The sequence below is a fragment of the Dioscorea cayenensis genome, chromosome 9 (assembly GCF_009730915.1).
Source record: "Dioscorea cayenensis subsp. rotundata cultivar TDr96_F1 chromosome 9, TDr96_F1_v2_PseudoChromosome.rev07_lg8_w22 25.fasta, whole genome shotgun sequence".
In the NCBI taxonomy this organism is placed as follows: domain Eukaryota; kingdom Viridiplantae; phylum Streptophyta; class Magnoliopsida; order Dioscoreales; family Dioscoreaceae; genus Dioscorea; species Dioscorea cayenensis.
Genome location: NC_052479.1, coordinates 25,452,740 through 25,464,554, shown reverse-complemented (window position 1 = coordinate 25,464,554; position 11,815 = coordinate 25,452,740). Strand labels below are relative to the sequence as shown.

The 11,815-nt window shown below is 41.3% G+C and overlaps 1 non-coding gene across 1 annotated transcript; it reads left to right on the top strand.

Annotated features, from left to right (window-relative positions):
• Positions 1-6,887: 6,887 nt before the first annotated feature.
• On the top strand, positions 6,888-6,993 carry LOC120269744. The gene has a single exon (XR_005539382.1). It is a non-coding gene; the product is annotated as a small nucleolar RNA R71 (small nucleolar RNA).
• Positions 6,994-11,815: the final 4,822 nt, after the last annotated feature.

The following is an 11,815-nucleotide window of genomic DNA, read 5'->3' as shown; positions in this document are numbered from 1 at the left end:
TCCTCATCGATGTCTAGCAACACAAAATCAAAAAGAAATATGTACTTGTCCATCTTGACAAGCACATCTTCTATGATATCCCTCGGATGTCACATCGTTCGGTCCGCTAATTGCAAAGTCATCCGAGTAGGCCTAGGCTCGCCCAAGCCTAGATTTTGAAAGAAGGTGTATGGCATGACATTGATACTGGCCCCTGAGGTCGCCAATGCCATTTCTTCACCTAAATTTCCAATGTTGCATGGAATAATGAAGCTTCCCTGGTCTTTCCTCTTGTTTGGCATGTTCTTTTACAAAATTGCCGAGCAAGAAGCATCTAAGATCACTAAAGCACTCTCCTCTAACTTCCTCTTGTTAGTCAACAAGTCCTTCAAGAATTTTGCATACTTAGGCATTTGAGAAAATGCCTCAACAAAAGGAATGTTGATGTGGAGTTGCTTGAACAAACTCAGGAACTTCTTGTACTGTTCATCTCCTTGGTATTTCTTCAATCTAAAGGGATAAGGGATTCTTGGCCTAAAAGGTGGGGGTGCCACCTCCTTCTCTTTGCTTACTTCCTCTTCAACCTCTATAACCACAGGGGCGTGTTCATTGGGCTTCTTACTCGGAAACCTACCTTCAACCTCATGACCACTTCTCAAAGTGATCACCTTTACATACTCTCTAAGATTGGTCTCAGTATTGCCTGGCAAGCTTCCTTGTGATCTCTCCGATAGAGACTTCACAATTTGCCCCACTTGATTCTAAAGGTTGTGCAAAGAAGTGGTGTGGTTGCGAAGTGTAGCCTCAAATAATTAAAACTTTGTATCCGATGATTGCACAAATCTAGTCAAGGACTTCTCCAAATTGGTCATTCAGGTCTCCAAACTGGAAACTCGGTTCTCCATCTTTGGGGATTGTTGTTAATGGAAACCCAGTGGCCCCATATATTTTTGTGGAACTTGGTTACTGCATGACAAGAACCCCTTGCGTATATCCCGTAAGTGCACGGGTTTGTCGAAGTAATTAACCCGGGTGAGCGGGTATCGAATCCACAGGGAGTAGGGGAATAAAAATACTTAATTCGATTCTTAGCTATGTAAAAGATTAATGAAGATGAGTGTGATAATGATTCAATTCTCAATAGTAAAAGCAAAAAGTAAGAGAGCAAAAGTAAAGAAGGGGGGTGAGGCAATCGATAAAGACGTGGTACCCAGATAATGCTCTGCCTAGGATAATTGTTTCAAGTGCAAGAACCCTCTATTATGCTTCCTAATCAATGCAATGGTCAGTCATGGAAATCCTTAATTACATAGTCCCAAATCCAAGGTCAACTATGCCTAACTTTATACATGTCCCGGAGGAGAAATCGAACAATCTCAACACCTCGCACTCGCATAGAGTTGCAATGAGCTCTAGGGATTCCAAGTGATAAATCTCTTCCTAATTATAGACCTAACCGTTTGATCCAGGTGGAAGGTCCCTAACCACAATTGAGCCCTAGATGCTAAGATCACCTCAACGCTTCAATCCGTTGCACACGCAACTAAGCCCCAGCGGAAGTTCATCCCTTAGACCATTCACTCTATTATGGCCGCAAAGAACTCGAGGAACGGAGGTAGAATCTATCACGCCAGAGGGGAAAGGGGACGCTCCTGTACCTCTCGACTCACCATCTCAACCCTCTCCAACCTAGCTTTGTCTAACGCTTGTGGTGTGTCACTCACTCACAAGGTTACCAATAAGAACTCTCAACCCTAGTGTCACTCTAGGGGAAATGTTCATACAATCAAGCATTCAAGGTTGGAACTCACAACAAACATCAATTTATTGAAAGCATAATAAACAGGTTCAAAGAAACAAATACATCCTAGGGTTCACAATACCCGAGTACCCACTAGGGGTTTAGCTCTCCATGGAGCTAAGTACAATTAAAGAAATAGAATGTAAAAGCAATGAATCCATAAAGAAACCCCTCGATAGTCGTGTCAATGGTCTTGTGGAAAGTCCTCTCACTCGTCGTCCAAGGATTCCCTTGTCCGAGTATAGGATACGCCTCGACGAAGCTCCCCTACCAACCTTCTTCCTAAGGAATGACGATGTCGGAGCCGTAGAACCTCTCCAAAACCTTGACCAATACCCCTTGAAACCCTAGCCGAAGCCCTCTCTCAAGTTGGGAAAAAAATGGAGAAAAAGAATACTAAAATCGGGGCTGATTTGGCTTTTAAATAGGGCTGGAATCGGGCGACTACACGGGCGTGGATGCTTCACGCGGCCGTGGGGAATTTCCACACGGGCATGGATAATTTCCACACGCCCGTGTGGATCCTCTGTACTCCTGTTTTCTCGGCTGGCTGTGAAAAGTACTGCTACAGTACTGTCTACCGTGTTGCTACAGTATCCGGCCTGAATAGCTTCCCGAATCCATACTTTTATTGGGGTAACACAAGCGGGCACACGTTCACGTCGTGTATCACTTGCTTCTTCAATGGTGTATACGTTGGTGGAGCTCTTGTTCTATGTGCATAAGTCGGAATGCTCGAATATGACTGCCTTTGTGCCCCTCCAAATGTATTTGCCCACTCGAATACGAGGAGGTTGGCACACACTCTAGCATCTCACAACTGACCTATGTCTTTGTGTTTGAACCTTAGTAAGATTTCCTCCAAAATTGGTGCATTATGATCCACATTGGCCTATTTCCTTCATATTTGGCCTCACAACCCTACTTGCATAAAAGTAACATAAAAACACACATATTAGTGTAAAAACACGAGAAAAGTAATGCTCAACATAAATAATTAACGCTTCGCATTCGTATCGCACAAGCACTTATCACTGCACGAGAAATTGTAATGATTCTTCCAACCCGGATTGTAGTGTTGCATATGGATTCCCTTGGTTCCTCATCGCATTACCCACAAAATCAACATTCTCAACCAAAGATGCATCACAATGCTGATCGGGAAATCGGAAAGAGTATGTCCTCCAACACACCCGGTACAAGTAGTCATGACCGCCACTCTATTCGAAGTTAGAACATCTAACTTCTTACTCAATGATTCCACTTGAACTGTAAATGAAATTACTGTATCTATCTCATAAAGCCCAGTCACCTTCTTCTTCTCCATAGCATTCCATTAGTAGCTATTTAACCCCATTTCTTCAATTAGTTGATGAGCCTCACTGGGTGTCTTGCTTTCCTCTTTAAGGAAAATGGGAAGCCTCTCAACTTGAAGGCATCATTCGTCACCCCGTTTATCTTGAGCATATCACACACCTCAAGAAAGTTCTCTATATGACTATTTGGATCCTCATCGGCCAAACCATTGAACTGTGCGGATTACTGCAACATGTGGATGAATGCCGACTTAAGATCGAAGTTCTGAGCTGTAATCGGGGGACACACAATACTTGATTGTGTCCCCAATACTCATGCTTTGCCATAATCATATAATGTCCTTTGTTGCTCATTTTGTTTTGCCATATTATCTGATCGTTCAACTGCGAAATTAGCCAGATTAGACTGTTCTTGCACAGGTTCTTTCCCTTTTCTTCTAAGTGTACATTCGAGCTCGGGATCTCCTTCAATCAATATTGAGGGGTTCCCTCGGGTTATGAACCTGGAGCTGCACAAAAAGAAAGAAAACAAATCAGAACAACGATAGAAAAGAAGATGTGAAATAGAATGAATAAATGAATAGCTAAGAAAATAAAATGCACAGTATCTCTAAACACATATTCCCCGGCAACGGTGCCAAAAACTTGATAATGCCCCTGCGTATGTCCCGCAATTGCGCGGCTTTGTCAAAGTAATAAAATCCCAAGTGAGTGGGTATCGTATCCACAGGGAATATGGAGTAAAATTACTTAAGTTGTTTCTTAACTAAGCAAAATATGAATAGTGATTTGTGTGGTAAGATGTAATGTAAACAAAAGTAAAAGAGACAAGAGAGATAGCACAAGTAATGGTGAGGTAAGGCAATCAATATAAATGGGGTACTCGGATATTGATCCACCTCGGAGAATCGTTTCAAGTGAAAAGACCCTCTATTACGATTCCTAACTAATACATTAATGAGTCATGGAGATCCATTAATACATGGTCCCAAAACTAAGGTTAACCATGCCTAACCCTATACATGTACCGGAGGAGAAATTGAACCATCTCTCAACCTCGCACTCGTATAGAATTGCAATGAGTTCTAGGGATTCCAAGTGATAAATTCTCTTCCTATATGTAGACCTAACCCTTTGGTCCAGGCAGAAGGTCCCTAGCCACAATTAAGCCCTAGATGCTAAAATCGCTTCCACGCTTCACTCCATTGCACTCGTAACTACGTCCCAGTGGAAGGTCATCCCTTAGTCCATTCACTCTACTATGACCGTAAAGAACTCGAGGAATTGGAGGTAGAATAAATCACACCGGAGTGGAAAGGGGACCCTCCGCTACCTCTCGACTCACCCTCTCGATCCTCTCCAATCTAGCTTTGTCTAACTCTCGTAGTGTGTCACTCACTCACAAGAGTTACCAACAAGAACTCTCAACCCTAGTATCACTCTAAGGGATTATTCATACAATCAATGCATTCAAGATTGGAACTTAATAAAAACATCAATTAATGAAAGCATAATAACAAGGTTCAATGAAACGAATACATCCTAGGGTTCATAATCCAAGTACCCACTAGGGGGTTTAGATCTCCATGGGGCTAATTACAATCAATGAAATCGAATGTAAAAGCAATGAATCCATAGAAAACCCACTCGATAATGGTGACGATGGTCTTGTGGAGAGTCCTATACTCGTCCAAAGGTCCCTTTGTCCGGCCTAGGATACACCTCGCCGGATCGGTGCTGAGAAAAGCTCTCCTACTAACCTTCTTCCAAACGAAGTGCGATGTTGGAGTTGTAGAACCTCTTCCAATCCCTAGCCAATACCTATTAAAACCCTAGCCATAACCCTCTCTCAAGTTTCGGAAAAGATGGAGAAAATAATTTTGAAATTGGGGCTGAAATCGGCTTTTAAAGGGCTGGACTTGGGAATCCACACGCCCTTGCCGTGCGGCTTCTCTTGATGACTCCTACTTCGGCCAGCTGTGAACAATACCTGCTACATTATTTTGCTACATTATTGCTACAGTGCCCTACTACAATACCGGTCCGAAACACTCCCGAAAACATGCTTTCATCGAGGTAACGTAAATAGGCACATGTTTTCGTGGTAGATCGCTTTGTTTATTCAATGAACAACCATGTTGGTGGAGATCTTGTTACACATGCATAAGCCGAAATACTTAGAATGTGACTCCCTTTGTGCCCCTCCAAATCATTGTGCTAGCTTGAATACAAGGAAGTTGGCACACATTTTAGCATCTTGAACCCGGCTTATGTCTTCGCATTTGAACATTCTCAAGATTTCCTCCAAATGGTGCACTCACATTCTACATTGCCTTCTTTCTCTAAGATTCGGCTTCACAACCCTATATGCATGAAAGTAACTTAAATACACACATATTAGTATTAAAACCCGATAAAAGTAATGCTCATCATAAGGAAAGAACACTTCGCATTCTTATCACACAAGTACTTATCAGATGTCTAACTATTCAATCGTCTCATTGGAATATCATCCGAGTAGGCCTAGGTTGTTCTAAGCCTAGCTTCTAAAAGAATGTGTAAGGCATGACATTGACGCTGGCCCCTGAATTCTCCAATGCCTTTTCTTCCCCCAAATTACCAATGTTGCATGGAATGATAAAGCTTCCGAGGTCCTTCTTCTTGTTGGGCATATTCTTTTGCGATACCGCCGAACAAGAGGTATCTAAGATCACAGATACACTCTCCTCCAACTTCCTCTTATTGGTCAAGAGGTTCTTGAGAAACTTTGCATAGCGAGGCATTTGAGACAATGCCTTGACAAATGGGATATTGATGTGAAACTTCTTGAATATACCCAATAACTTCTTGTATTGCTTCTTATTTTGGTCATTCTTCAATCTTGAAGGGTAAGGGATTCTTGGCTTGTAAGGTGGGGGTGCCACCTCATTCTCTTTTCCTCTCTCCTCAACCTCCATGACCTCAGGCAACTCAATATTGCACTTCTTTCTAGGGAGCCTAGTTTCAACTTCATGACCACTTCTCAAAGTGATTACCTTCGCATGCTCTCTTGGATTGGTCTCCGTGTTGCTAGGCAAACTCCCTTGAGGTCTTTCTGAGACAGACTTCGTAATTTGTCCTACTCGATTCTCCAGGTGTGCAATGAAGCGTTGTGATTGCAAAGTGTCGGTTCAACTGATTAAAATCTTTTATCTGACAATGGAATAAACTTGGTCAAAGCCTTCTCTAAGTCAGTCATCCTGTCTTTTAACCCTAAAACTCTATTCTCCAAGTTCGGGGCTTGTTGTTGTGGTTGGAAACCAGGTGGTGCCGTACCTTTTTATTGCCCTTGATTAGTCCATGAAAGGTTTTCGTGGCTCCTAAACCCCGGATTGTAGGTATTGCTATACAGATTTCCTTGACCTCTTATTGCATTACCTATAGAGTTAACTTATTCCACAGAAGTATAATACAAATCGAAATAGAGCAATCGGATGGCGCATGTCCTCCCCCACACCTAGTGCAACTCATAGCGGTCGCCACTCTATGAGAAGTTAGAATGTATAACTTCTTGCTCAGTGACATAACCTGGGCTACCAATGATGTGAGTGTATCAATTTCATAAAGTCCAGCTATCTTCTTTTTATCTAATGTGTTCCACTGATAATTTTTCATAGCCATTTCTTTGATGAGATGTCAGGCTTCATCGTGGGTCTTGCATCCTAAGGTACATGATGCTGCAACATCAAGTAACTGTCTCATACCTGGGTTCAAACCACTATATAAAGTTTGAATAATCATCGACTCGGGGAACGCATGTTAAGGATATATCCGCAGGAGCTCCTTGAACCTATCCTATGTCTCAAAAAGAGACTCCAATTCTGTTTGCATAAAAGAAGATATCTCATTCCTAAGCCTTGTAGAGTTTTTGGGAGGAAAATATCGGGCAAGAAAGGCTTCTACCATCTCCTCCCATGTAGTGATCGATGCTCTAGGTAATGAATATAGCCATTGCTTCGCTCTTCCTTTCAAAGAAAATGGGAAGGCCCTCAACTTAATAGCATCATCTATGACACCATTAATCTTGAGCAAGTCAGACACTTCCAAGAAGTTCTCAATGTAATTGTTTGGATCCTCATCGGCCAAACCATTAAACTGTGCTCGCTCTTGTAACATCTGGATAAAGCATGGCTTGACCTCAAAACTCTGAGCCATAACCGGTAGTTGCACAATGCTGTATTGCGTGCCAAGAAATGCGTGCTTGTATAATCTGAGAGTGTCCTCTGCTACTTATTCTATTCTGCCATATTATCAGACCCTTTATCTTCTATTTAGCTTGATATGACTGTTCGTGCACAGGTTCTTTTCCCTTTCTATGAATTCTCCTTCCAATGTCTAGATCACCTTCAACCAATGTCGAAGGATTTCCTCGAGTCATAACCTAGAGTTGCAACCAAAGAAGAAAAACAAATTAGAATGATGGAAGAATAAGAAAGTGTGAAATAGAATAAGAGATGAATAGCTAGAATATAAAAGTGCACGAGTTGTCAAAGTAATAAAGTATCCTAGAAAGTGGGTAGTCGTATCCATAGGGAATAGTGCTCAAAAGCACAAGTAGTGCTATTTAGCTAGAGTGATGTGAATAATATAATTACAAATAAAAATAAAGTAAAGAAGAAAAAGACATAATAGAATAACAGGAGAGGCAATTGATAGAAAATGGGTCACGCGGACATTGCTCACCCTAGGACTATTATTTCAAGTGCAAGACCAATCATTATGTGATTTGGTCCCAAACCTAAGGTCAACCACGACTAACCCTGATGCTTTGTCCCAGCAGAAAGGGATACTCTCAGTGCCTCGCACTGTGTGAGTTGCATGAAGATTTGGGGATTTGATAAGTGCTTGTGTATTAGTAATATGAATTATTCTTTTCTTATGATGAGCATTTCTTTTTTCAGATTTTATCACTAATACATGTATTTTTGTGTTCTTTTCTGCAGTAGGGATGTAAAGCCAAATGTAGAGGAAGGAAGCCAAAGTAGATTGTGATTGCACTTTGTTGATGGAATCTTGGAGTGAACAAACGTGAAGACATAAGTTGTGCTCGAAAATACATGAATGTATGCCAACCTCCATGCGCTCAAGCAATTACATGGTTTGGAGGGGCACAAAGGCAGTCATATTTGCATATTCTAAGTTGTGCAGTGCTAGCAAGATCATCATCAATGTTATCCCTTATTGAAGAAGTGATGCGATCTACGACATAGGCATGTGCCTTTTTATGTTGCCTCGATGAAAAGTGTGGATTCGGGCTTATTTTTGGTGCAGACTGTAGCAGGCACTACAATAAATCACTGTAGCAATTTACTATAGTAGTTACTATTTGTAGGCCGCAAAAAATCAGATTCCTGCAGATTCACAGAGGCGTGTGAATCTGCATCTTTTGTAGTTACTATTCCAGATTCCAGCATTTTATAAAGCTGTGACTTGTACTGATTTGGGTATCCTTTTTCTATCTTTTCTCCATCTTTTCCCCAACTTTGGAGAGGCCTGCAGCTAGGGTTTTGATTTTATTATTGATTGTATCTTGCTCCATGGAGAGCTAAACCCCTAGTGGATACTTGGACTTGTAAACCCTAGGATGTTATTGTTTCATTGATCTTTTATTACGCTTTCCTTAATTGATGTCTTTAATTGAGTTCCAATCCTGAAAGCTTGTTGAATGATTTCTCCCTTAAAGTGACACTAGGGTTGAGAGTCTACATTGGTAGTCCTTGTGAGTGAGTGACACACCATGAGGGTTAGACAAAGCAAGATTAGAGAGGGTCAAGAGGGTGAATCGAGAGATAGCGGAGCATCCCTTTTTCCCTTTGTTGTGATTAATCCTACCTCCCATGTTCTAAGAGTTCTTTGCGGTCACAATAGAGTGAAGTGGTAAGAGAGAAACTCCGCTGGGGCTTAATTGCGTGAGCAAAAGAGTAAAGCGTTGGAGTAATCCTTAGAGCTGGGGCTTATTTGTGACTAGGGGTTTTTCACCTGTACCAAAAGGTTAGACATATATTAGGGAATAGGGTTTCTCACTTGGAATCTCTATAACTTCTTGCAACTGTACACAGTATGAGGTGTTGAGACTGATTGATTTCTCCACTAGGGCATAGTGTAGAGTTAGTCACGGTTGACCTTAGGTTTGGGACCGTGTATTTTATGATTTCCGTGACTCATTAAGCATCAATTAGGAGACATAATAGTTGGTCTTGCACTTGAAGCAATAATCCAAGGGGGAGCAATGTCTATGTGCCCCACTTTCTTTTGATTGCCTTTCCTTTCACATTATTGCACATCTCTTTCTTATTTACTTAAGTTCTTTTCATATTAATTTTGTTCACACTATTATAGATTTATCTTCACTTTAATTAAATAGCAATCTTTGTGTTTCTGATCATTATTCCCTGTGGATTTGACTACCCACTCACCGGGGTATTATTACTTCGATAAACCCATGTACTTGGGGGTCATGCGCAAGGGGTGTGTCGGGATTCCAAGTGATAAACCCAATTGCCTAATATAGATCTAACCCTTTGGCCCAGGTGAAAGACCCCTAGTCACAATTAAACCCCAACACTAAGAATTACTTCAACACTTAAGTCTGTTGCTCGCACAACTAAGCCCCAATGGAGTTTGTCTCTTAGCACTTCACTCTATTGTGACCACAAAGAACTCTTGGAACGTGGAGTTAGGATAAATCACATCAGAAGGGAAAGGGGACGTTCCACTACCTCTTTACTCGCCCTCTCGATCCTCTCCAACCTAGCTTTGTCTAAAACTGATGGTGTGTCACTCGTCCACAAGGATTACCTAGATTCTCAATCCTAGTGTCACTCTAACGGAAAATCAATTCAATAAGCAATCAAGGTTGGAACTCAATTAAAAACATTAATTAAAGAAATATATTGAAAGATCAATTAAACAAAATCATCCTAGGGTTTACAAGTACAAGCACACACTAGGGGTTTAGCTCTCCATAAAGCAAGATACAATCAATAAAAAAATTGAATGTAAAAGCATGCAATCCATAAGTAAAAACCCCTCTTAGTCCATATCGATGGTCTTGTAGAGTTGCCTTGTCTTCTCCAAGGGTTCCCTCATACAGCCTAGAGCACACCTTGCCAAATCGATGCCAATGAAAGCTCCCCAAATAAGTATCTTCCAAAGGAACGTGATGTCGAAGGCTGTAGAACCACTCCAAAGACCTAGCGAAAGCCTCTCAAAACTATAGCCACGAGTACATCCAAAGATGGGAAAATATGAGAAAAATATCCCCTAAAACATCTGAAATCACTACTTTTATAGTGGCTAGAATCAGGCATCCACACGCCCGTGTGAATTTCCAGAAGTTGATTTCCTGCGAACTGTGAACAGTAATTGTTTGCTATAAAGATTTGTTACAGTATTTCAACAAAATACTCCTGAATCCACACTTTTCATCGAGGCCACATGAATGGGCACACATCCATGCGGTAGATCGCGTTGCTTTTTCAATGAAATCACATTGACGAAGATCTTGTCAGTATTGCACAAGTGAACACATGAGTATGACTGCCTTTGTCCACTCCAATATGTATATTTTCTTGAACACAATGGGGGTTGTCACACACCCAAATAGCTTTGAGCACGACTTGTGGCTTCACATTTGTTCAGTCCAAGAACTTCATCAAAAACTTCATCCACAATCTACTTTTGGCTCCTTTCTTCCACAATTATCTCCATAACCCTAACTGCAGAAAATAACACATATACACAATGACAACTCCCCTTGCGTGTGACCTGCAAGTGCACGGATTTGTCGAAGTAATAAATCTAAGGTGAGTGGGGTATTATATCCGTAGGGAATAGGGAATAAAAATACTAAGACAGCTAATTAACCAAGTGAAGATGAATAATGATTATGTTGATGAAATGTAATGTTAAAAGAAATAAAAGAAACAAGAAGGAGAGGCACAAATAAGTAAGAGGAAAGGCAATCGATAGAAGTGGGGTACTCGGACAATGCTCTCCCTAGTACTAATGTTTTAAGTGTAAGACCAACTATTATGTCTCCTAATTGATGCTTAATGAGTCGTGGACGTCCTTGAATACACGGCCCCAAACCTAAGTTCAACTGTGTCTAACTACACTATGCCCTCGGCGGAGAAATCAAACAGTCTCAACAACTCACACTGTGTAAAGTTGCAAAACGCATTAGGGATTCTAGGTGATAAGCCCTATTCCTATGTGTAGATCTAACCCTTTGGTCCAAGCGAAAGATCCCTAGTCACAATTAAGCCCCAGGTGCTAAACTTACTTCAACGCTTCACTCTGTTGCTCACACAACTAAGCCCCAGCGGAGTTCATCCCTTAGCCCTTCACTCTACTATGACCGCAAAGAACTCTTGAAATGTGGGCATAGGATAAATCACATTGGAAAGGAAAGGGGATGCTCCGCTACATCTCGACTCACCCTAGCGATCCTCTCCACCCTTGCTTTATTTAACCCTCATGGTGTGTCACTCATCCACAAAGGTTACCAACATAGTCTCTCAACCCTAGTGTCACTCTAAGGAAGAAATCATTCAATAAGAATTTAAGATTATACTCAATTAGAGACATCAATTAAGGAAAGTATTATAAAAGGTCAATTAAAGAAAAACATCCTAGGGTTTACAAAATCCAAATACCCACTAGGGGGTTTAGCTCTCCA